Genomic DNA, 10,672 nt, shown 5'->3' with positions numbered 1-10,672 from the left:
AGTAGCAAGAACAAGAAGATTCCCATCTTGTTGACCTTCAAATCTCTAGCAGGAGCACGGCCAGCCTAGCTCGCATGTAGGCTTCACCACTGTCACATGTATGAATCCATGAATCTGTATTAGGGGTTCTGAGCACATCAGCATGGTCTTTGTTAACTTGACAAAGTGATAAATTATGTTTGTGTTTACTTACTCATCCCCAAGGCTAATTGATGTGACAAGTTTAAATTAAGATAGATTTTAAAAATTCACTATTAATTAAAAGCTGAGTTTTGTAAATAGAGCTTACTGATCTGCTGACCACTAGATGGCTCATTGATGGCCACTGAGCACCAGTGTTTTCTGATGAAGAGAACATGGCAATTATCTCAGAAAAATCTAGGTTTAAAGATCTGGGAGAGGGGCGCCTAGGTGGCTCAGTCGGTTATGCATCTGACTCTTGTTTTGGCGCAGGTCATGATCTCAGTGTCCTGGGATCAAGCCCCGCGTTCAGCTCAGCACTCAGAGCAGAGTCTTCTTGTCCCTCTCCCTCTGCTTCCAGCCTCCACCTGTCTCTCTCTCTCTCTCTCTCTCAAATAAATAATAAATAAATAAAATCTTTAAAAATTAATAAATAAAGATCTAGGAGAGATCTAAGATATAGTAAGCATCAGCCAGGAGGATTTTTCCAAATTACTTTTTGTCTGAACCTTGAAATCAGGCTATATGATTAATCACAAAATATGGCCACAGATTCTTCACACCCCATATGTTCCCCAGTCTTCAATGTGCCATTTTCAATCCTTTCATTAAGGTGTAGGGCCTATTTACTAAGCCTTGAAACTATACCAGCCTTACAGCTTATGTTGATGACTAGACTTCGCCTGAAGTCACATTAGGAGACTCCCGAAGCTGTCTTCAAAAGACTTGTGGCTTCCACCCACACATGCTTGGACACTTTCCTGAGACCAGTAAACAAAGAAACAGGCTAACCTCAGAGACAGTGAGAGGCTGTGTGGAAACTGAGATTCCCAGCTCGCCACCTGCAAGCGTCATAAGACAGCTAGATCATACAATCCTTCTGCCGCATAAGTGACACCAGGGAAAACCAGCATAGGAATCAGTTAGTCAACCCACAGAATTAGAAATAATAACAAATAAATTATTATTTATTATATAAATAATATATAATTATATGTTTATATAAATAAGTATTATTTATGTAAATAGTAATAAACCATTGTAATTTAAGCCATTGACTTTCAGGGTGATGTGTTACACAGCAAAAACTAACTGGACCCTCCTCCCTAAATTTGCACATACACACATACGTACACATATGATGTTGAAATTCATTGCTGGTTATTCAGTGACTCTGACAAGTATATTTTCTATCTGTAGATATATTTAAGTCAAGGAAACAAACAAGCAAACAAACAAAAAGGGGGTTAAGAACCATAAACCTGGACACCTGGGTGGCTCAGTCAGTTAAGTGTCTGCCTTGGGCTCAGGTCATGAGCCCAGAGTCCTGGGATCAACCTCACATGGGGCCCCTGCTCAGTGGGGAGTCTCCTTCTCCCTCTCCATCTGCCCCTCTCCCCACTTGTTCGCTCTCTCTCTCAAATAAATAAATAAACTCTTAAAAAAAAAAAGAACCATAAACCCATTTTCAGAAGCTGTTTTCCTTATATGTATAATAAATGTCATGGTGGTGTTTTGAGGATGAAATAGGTAGGTCCTAAAATATGGTTAGAGAGTATTTGGTTTCATCTGCCTCTGAATGCTCATATCATTCAAATTCTAGTCTGAATGTCACATTGTCAAAGACTTTTTTTACCCATTTTATCTTTCCCACAGGCCTTCTTTTTGGGAATGAAACTCCCAAATTCCATGTGATAGAGGAAGGTGTGCAGTTTATTAAAGGGCTTGGCTTCCCAGTCAGGGCAATTAGAGGCCTCCTAGGAGATAGGTTGATTCTGGCAGGACAGGGCCTCTGTCCTGAGATCACAAGCTGCAAGAAGCATGTGAACCTGGAAGGTTTACTGTCTTTGCCACCAGAGAAGAGAGAACCTGCCAGAGAATGAAGGTGTCCCAGGGTTAAGTAGGGCGGAGAGAGAGATAATATACTGAGATGTATTTCTGTATTTCTTTTTTTTTTCTTTAAGATTTTATTTATTTATTCGACAGAGATAGAGACAGCCAGCGAGAGAGGGAACACAAGAAGGGGGAGTGGGAGAGGAAGAAGCAGTCTCCTAGCGGAGGAGCCTGATTTGGGCCTCGATCCCAGAATGCCGGGATCACGCCCTGAGCCGAAGGCAGACGCTTAACCGCTGTGCCACCCAGGCGCCCCTCTGTATTTCTTAAAAACATGATTTAAACCCCTAGATCCAGCTATTTCTGATACATATATAATTTTATTATTTTTAGTAACATGAATTCATTTTTTCCCCTTCAACAAGCTTGAAATTAGGTTTCCATCACTCCAAGTAAAAAGCCCCATGGTTAATATACTGACATAGACTTTTCTGGTGGATTTGCATTGCATTTAAATCCTTGTCTCATAATGAGACACAAATGCTATTTTATATTAAAAACATTTCAAATATCAAAGTAGCAAGGATGTTTATTTGGGGGTACAGCAAGGATTTTGATGGGGTTTCTAAAATTACATCCATGGGGATATCAGCCTAGTCCCTTATGTGCTGTTAATTAACCTAAGATTGCTAAGTATAAGGTAGAAGGGTTTGAATATAGCAAAAAGGCTGACTCTCCCTCAAGTAAGAGGGAACTCCTTCTGCCTGACTGCCTTGAGCTGGTACATTGGTTTTGTCCCATGCTCTGACTGGGACACCAGCTCTCCTGGGTCTTCAGCTTGCTGCCTGCACATCTTGACATTGTCAGCTTCCATAACCACAATTCTTCACAATAAATTAATCAATCTCTTTCTCGCTCCCTTCCTCTTTCTCTCCCCCCTCCCTCTTTCTCTCCCACCCTGTTTGAGATCAATTAAGCTGTTATATGATCCACAGAAGACGATCGATATGTTCCCAGCATTATAGCTCAGTGTACCGTCTCTGCCTCGTGTGGAAGAAGACGCTACCTGTTACACATTCCTTCATCTCTGACAGAGAAAACCCTCTTGGGGTGGCAATAGCTAGATAAAACAGAGATCACAAATAACACAGGCTTAAAATCATACAAATCCTAGAAGTCTGAGCATCTTCTTGGTCAGTTTTAAGAATGCAAAGCCTTGAGAAGTTCTCTTTGATTACAAGTCGCTTTGGTTTCTAACCTGACTTTGCTGTGGCTTCTATCTTAAAGTTTCCCAAGCAGAACCCTGGTAACCTTCAATTCCTTGAGAGAGGAGGAATTGCCTCCTTAGCTGAAGTTTTCTGCACAGGGATGAGAGGAAGGAATTCAATAATTTGGGAGGACTTGATATTTTGGTCATAAGACTGAGAGTTAGTACAGACAGTAGGAGGAGGTCCTTGGGAATGGTTTATGAAAGGGGTTTATGAGTACCTGAAAAACTGCTATGATGGAGGGACGCCTGGCTAGCTGTAGAAGAAAAAGAAAAAAGGAAAAAAAGAAAAAGAAAAAGAAAAAGAAAAATATATATATATATATATTGCAGCTGTGCCGGTGGGAATGCTCCCCCACCTGCAGGAGACTTTTCACCACTTCTGGATGTGTGACCCAAAGGACCCAATAAAACTAGCTCCATTCCAACACATTCAACTTAACAAGAGGTTCAGATCGTTAGCCTCTCCTTCACATGAAGATGACTGTGACCTCCAAGAGAAATTGGTGCATCTAATGGCAGAACTTCAGTTTGTTCCCCTATGTTCAGTGCTGAGGTCCTTGGAAATGCCCAGGTTCTAATACTTCCCATGAATTAATTATTCAATTATTTAGTGGATTCAAAAAGATACCCCAGTACCTTTCCCTATGTGCCTTAGGATGGTTTCTTTTGTGACCAAAAAAACTTTAATGTGTATTTTTAAATACACAGCTTTTGAGTAGCTACTAGAGATTTAAGCCCAAATCTGTCTGACTCCAAGATTTGAAACTATTTCTTCTCCAATCTAAAGCAGTGTTAAAGATAATAATTCCTCAGTTAAAAATAATACCCTGTAGATACTTGCTTTGAAGAATAATATTAACAATTTGGTAATTTATTCTTTATTCTTTTTTTTTTGGTTTAAATCAGTATCTCTATTTTCTTTGTATTTAGTTCTATTTGAAATGTGAAGAAAATACATTATAATTGCTTTAGAACTTTTTGTTCTTAGTTTATCCACTCTCCAATTACCAATAGCCACATAACTAAGTTCAAAAGAATTTCCTGAGAGTTTGAAGACTACAGGCTTTTCTTGTCCTGAGGTTTTCCAGACAAGGTAAAATTACCCATAAGGTACAAGTAGATAAATGTCATGTGCCCCCTCCCCCTTCCAGAAAAACGGAGCTGGCTCTCACGCATAATTAGTTACTCAGTGTGCAGGGGTTCCACAAAGTGACTGATAACACTGGGCTTTTTTCCTTTTCAAAGATCATTTTACTCTTGCAATTAAAGTCAGTGATCCCAGCTCACCAGCAGACATCTGCTGCTCATTGATAGCCATGTCAGGCACTCCTCACTCTGCTATGAAAGCATCTGTGTAGCTGCCTCCCAGAGGACATTGATTCTAAAATGACCTGCTGGAAGTACAGGCCTAAGAGTGTAGGTTTGCTGAAACCAGCAAACTAATTTGCTGTTTCCTCATTTCTGAATGGGCTCTCCTGATGCCTTCTCCTGTTCATGGTCGAAGTGTATTTGTTTATTATATTTGATAAAATACATATTAATGTGCCTAGGGAGCAGCTTGAGAATAAATGTGCTTATCAGCATTTTCTCTAAAGCTAATGGGCATGTAATTCCTAATCTGAATAATTTATTTTGAGGGATGATTATGACAATGTACGGGCAGCTATCACATGACCTTTGGTGATGCTCTGTGGAGAAGCGATACCTTTTAATGAATCCATAAGCGTTGCCCCATTCAATTAGCAGCTCCTTGAATTATTGATCAAACACTTAAACTTACTGAAGTGTCTTGATGTCACAATCATGTTGGAGAAGCCAAATTAGAGTGGTGTAATCAAAAGAGCACCAGATAGGATAATTAACTAGCTGTGTAACCAGGTAAATGGAATACCTGCCCCATCCTGACTCTAGGTTGTTGTGATGCTTAAATGAGACAAACAATATGGAAATATATGATGACCAGTGTGTATAAAATGTATGTTTGATATTACGTATCTTTTATTTCATCATAAGAATTTGATGAACTAATGGGGATTATTTTGTGAATTCGGAGCAAATTGATCATATGTTTGTAGTAGGTGTATCTGTTATATTTCTATAGTTTTTTCTATCTATAGATATGCAGATATAAATAGATATTGTATATCAACTTTATGGACAGATTTTATCCCTCAAGTTTACTTGGGTTTATGTAAGATCCTAAGAACATTGCTCATTTGCTTCTAGACCATATACTTTTTTTTCCCCTTTTTTTAACAAGCATCTTTTAGAGCCAAACGACTTAGATACCTCATTTTAAGGATGGACATGTTTAAACTGAGGCATCCCATTTGATTCAAGTCTCTAAGAATAAGACTGTGCTTAGAAATTTTGGTGTGGCTCGGTCTAATTTCTGAAAGGATCACGAGGAAGCTCAGAACTAGATAATGGTATTTAATTGGAATGTGGGGTGGGGTGTATGGCTGAAGAGGGTGAGTGCATGAATCCTGGGAGCAAAATAGAAAAATCATGCAGGAGTGGCCTGGAACACATGAATGATATGAGGAAATCAGAGGTCATTAGCTTTAGGGTCAAAACAGCAGTGATGACTGAGTCAGAGGAGAGCAGAAGTTCAAAGTTTACTGCTGGGACCCACATCCATGATCAGCTTTACAGGGAAATAACCTAACCTTACTTTAGATTCACTGACCAGGTGAAAGCCATAGCAGGAAAGCTGAATTATTCAGCTATTTTCTTCTCTACCCTAACTGTGATATAAAAAGAGGGGTAGGGCCGGGGAGGAATTGGGGAACTGGATTCAGTCGAATCAGGGTAAGTAAGGGAGAAGAAGGGCATGGTGGCTGAACTGTGCACACATTGCACTGAGAGAGCTTCCAAAGTGAAATGAGGGTCAGCAGGATTTAAAGTAGACAGGTGTTTTACTGAACACAAGAGGCAGAGAGAGAATTCAGACGACCAAGCAACCAGAATATGCCGGACAGAGGAACAAAGAGAGCACTGTGCAGAACAAGGGCTAGACCGGGATCCTGATTCCCTGACAGTCCTTGGCCCAGAGATAGGCTCCAGATATACAAGGCCACCCACCAAGAGGCCTCGCAGAGACCGGCTTCTGTGTCGTGGGACTGGAGAAACTCTCCCAGAGGTTGGACAATGTTGGAGAACATGAAATTGTAGCCAGACCAAAGGGAAGAGACCTCACTAAGCACTTCAGGCATTTAGTTGAGACTTCAGAAAAGCCAGATGAGAACGAAAGAGCGTGTCCAGCATATGAGGGAAGAATTAGGACTAATAGCCACAGGGGATAAAAGCCACAATTGCAAAGAAAAAAAGAAGCCTATCAATGACAACAGGTCTGCCATTAATTAAACTACTGATCAAACAAAATTAAAAATCCTCTCAAGAGAGACATATTTCAAATTCCCTACCATATATAATACACAATACGTGACACACGACAAAAATTACTAAACACAGGAAGAAGCAAGAGTATACAGGGGCACCTGGGTGACTCAGTCAATTAAGAGTCCAACTCTTGATTTCATCTCAGGTCATGATCTCAGGGTCCTGAGATCTAGCCCCATATTGGCTCCACGCTGGGCGTGCAGACTGCTTAAGATTCTCTCTCTCCCTTAGCCTCTCCCCCGACAAGAAAAAAGAAAAAAAGGAATATATGGCTCAAGAATTTAAAAATAAATAAATAAATAAACAAACAAAAGCAGCCAATTAGAAATAGAACCCAAGAACTTCAGGTTACAATTAGAAGACAAGGAGTTTAAAGCAACTGTTGAAATTAGGTTTGAGGACTTAGAGAAAATGTGATAAGAACAAATGAACTGGTAGGGAATCCCAGCAAAAAAATGAAACCTATAATTCTGCTCTGGAAATTAAAGGCACAATTTCTCAAAAGAGGGGGAAAAATTAGATGGGCTAAGCAATATATTTAAGACTGTAATTGAAAGGGTTTATTAATATGAAGATCAACGGAAATTATCCAACCAATTTGAAAAAAAGAAGTGAAAAAATGTTTAAAAAAATAAATGGAAGCTTAGAAAATTGTGCTGCAATATTATGCAGTCTAAATAAGTGGGTTCCCACTACCTCAGGAGAGAAAGAAGAGGTCAGAAAAATTATTTTAAGGAAATAGATAAAATATTCAAATTTGGTGAAAAACATCAAACCACATATCCACACCAAGTATCCAAGATCTTGGAGTCAAAGGGATCAACAAGAATACATACAAAGATAATTTTAGAGAGGTACATCATAGGCTAACTGATGAAAATCACAGATAGAAAAATCTTAAAAGCAATCAGAAAATAGATACATTACAGAGAGAATACAATGTGAGTGATAGGGGACTTCTTATTAGGAAAAAAATACATATATTTAGGTGAGTTCTATCAAATATTTAAGGAAGAAATAATGCCCATCTTACATGAAATGTTTTAGAAAATAGAGGAAGAAGAAACACCTCCGGATTTGTTTTATGAGAACAGAGCGACTATTACCAAACCCTGACAAAAGTACTTACAGTAAGGAATGTTTCAGAGAAATGTCCCCCATGAATATAACTATAAAAGTTCTTAATGAAATATTAGCTAAAATAAATTCAGCAACATCTAAAAAAGATAATATGTTATTACCAAGTAGTGATTATTCCGGGAATATAAAAATCAGTGTAATTCACCATTTCAAGAGAATTTTGTTTTAAATTGTACAATCATATCAATACATGAACTAAAAAATAAAATGGGTATATGATTGGATGAATTGATGGATAGCTAGGGAGATCTGTGATAAAGCTCATATATTAAACATTAAAGGTAGATATTATTTAGTTTTTATGTAAGTATTCACTGTAATATTCTTTCAAATTTTCTGAAACTTGAGAAATACAATAAATTGTTGAGAAAGGTCACTGTAAGCATTTTGGAATACATTTTTTCTGTCTTCTTTAGAATTATTTTCTGAAAATAAATCCCCAGGAATGGGATGACTAGGTTAAAAGATCTGAACAATAAATAAAACTTTTAAGTTGATAGAATTTTCCCCATAAATATTAGTCATTAATTTTCACATGTGCCTAGTGAACAGAGCATGTAAGACATGACTTCCGTATTTTATGATTATAGAAACTGAATCTCCAAAGGGAGAGTACTGATTTTCCAAGGTCCAATAAATAGCAGGTATTGAGGAAAACCCAGAACAAAAATCTTCTTGTTTCGGGAATTTTCTGTACACTAGGATAGCAAGGGGAGAGTATATCTTTTCTCTTTGTTTTAAAATTGCTATTGATTCCTTTCTAATTTTTATAGTATTTTTATGGCTAATTACAAGATTTGGGGGGAATATGTCAAAAGAGGAGAGAGAAGAAATTCATTCAGTGACTTAGATATACATCATTGAATTGTAATAAAAATGAAATGTAAAAACAATAAAACTTTTTATTGAGTACTAAAGTACTATATTAATTGGGGTTTTTTTAATTATACCATTGAATTCTAACTAAAATCATATGACATTTTCACTATAAAATTTGAGGGAAAAGAAACCTGGAGAAGTGGTATAATTTCCCACTACCAGGCAGTCTGTAAGTTGCAGAATTAGAATTTGAAACAGAATACTTGAGACACCAACACATTTAATTTAACCCCATATTTAGTATCCCCTTCTGCCGTAAAACAGCACTGATGGATTAAGAATATTCCAGTGACACATTCTGACTTTTGGGTTTAGCTTTTGCCTTGCTTTCTCAGCTACCTGTGAATAATGAAGCTCAGCATTAGAACAACAATCACATTTTCTTCCAGCTAAGTCTAGACGGCAGGTCAATGGCAAAATTTCTCATTTTTATCAATGAGTCTAGTGCCCAGGGAGCTTAAATAATTTGCCCAAGCTCACTAAATGTGTCCCTATCCGTGCAGACAATTGAGCCCTCCTGGTTCCTGTGATAAATGAAACTAAGGGCTCCATGCCTTTGGACAAGGAAGCAATAGATGTAGATGTTCAAACTGTTTCAGGAGTCAATTTCCATGGAGCTCTACCATGGTTTTACCAGTATTTCTTTTATGTAAAAGTATTTCCTCTCTCTTTTGATGATAGTGGGGTTTGTAATATCACTGTTCCGTAACTTACCATCTATTACAGTACCAGCTATTCAGAAGAGAGGGTTTTTGGTTTTGGGGTTGTTTTTTTTTTTTTTTTTTTTTTTTTTTTTGGTCTCTCTTCGAGTCCCAGATGGCTTCCATAATTGGTTTATTAACTTTGCAGATGTTGTAGGAAAATTTTAGGTTGTAAGCCAATAATGGATCACAGCAGCTAATGAATGAAAGCTTTTGAATTGATGATTTACTATGAGAAAACAACTATATTACATACGTCAGTGCAGGCACGGATCTTAAGTCGACAGTATTGGTATTTTAAGGACAAGTTGATCACTAAGAAGTGATTCTTTTTTTTTTCTTTTTTTAAGATTTTATTTATTTTTGTGTGAGAGAGAGAGCAGAAGCAAGAGCACAAGGAGGGGGAGGAGCAAAGGGAGAGGGAGAAGCAGCCTCCCCACTGAGCAGGGAGCTGATGCAGGACTCCATCCCAAGACCCTGGGATCACGACCCAAGCCAAAGGCAGGCACTTAACCCACTGAGCCACCCAGGTACCCGAAAGTGATTCTTAACATAGTGATTTAGGTAATTGAAAGAGAAAACAGAGTTGTACACAGTTGTACAAAGTAGAAATCCTCTAAGTTTGATACCATTAATATAATATAAAAGTCCACTTACAAATGTAATTTACTTTAAAGAAGTAACTAATTGAAATTTAGCTTGCTCATTCTAGAGGAAAGGACCAGGGAAGTGTTTGGGGAAATCCCCCAGGCAAAGGAAGAGATCACAAAAATCACAAAGTACTAGAAGAGTTGTATTGATTCTGTGTGTTAAGAAACTTTTAAATTTGTTTGTACACCTGTTCTATCTCCTGATGACTTTAGTCATAGTCGGCTAGGTAGTAACATAAAATGTTCTGTGCATATGTATTTCTTCACACCATCTGACTGATGCCATTACTCCGTGAAAGAAAATGCTAGAGAAAAGAGTTTTATTAATTTGAATTCCACAGCTAGTGGCATGTCCAAGAAGCAAAATGTCTTTTTTCATGACTCAGTTTTAAGGACTCCTATGTAGAAATTTAATGCAGATCAAGTGGTGGGTGGTAATTCTTATCCCCCCTCTCACTCCCTATGCCTGTCAATGGGTTTTAGAAAATAAAGATAAGAGTACAAACAATAAAGCCAAAATTTTCTCATAATTCATGCCCCAGAATGAAAATTGATGACATCTTATTTATTCACCCAATGATTTGTATGTATATTTTGTAAAATTGGTTCATACAACA

Source organism: Ailuropoda melanoleuca, chromosome 6, assembly GCF_002007445.2.
Source record: "Ailuropoda melanoleuca isolate Jingjing chromosome 6, ASM200744v2, whole genome shotgun sequence".
Lineage (NCBI taxonomy): Eukaryota > Metazoa > Chordata > Mammalia > Carnivora > Ursidae > Ailuropoda > Ailuropoda melanoleuca.
This window is presented reverse-complemented; position numbering follows the sequence as displayed.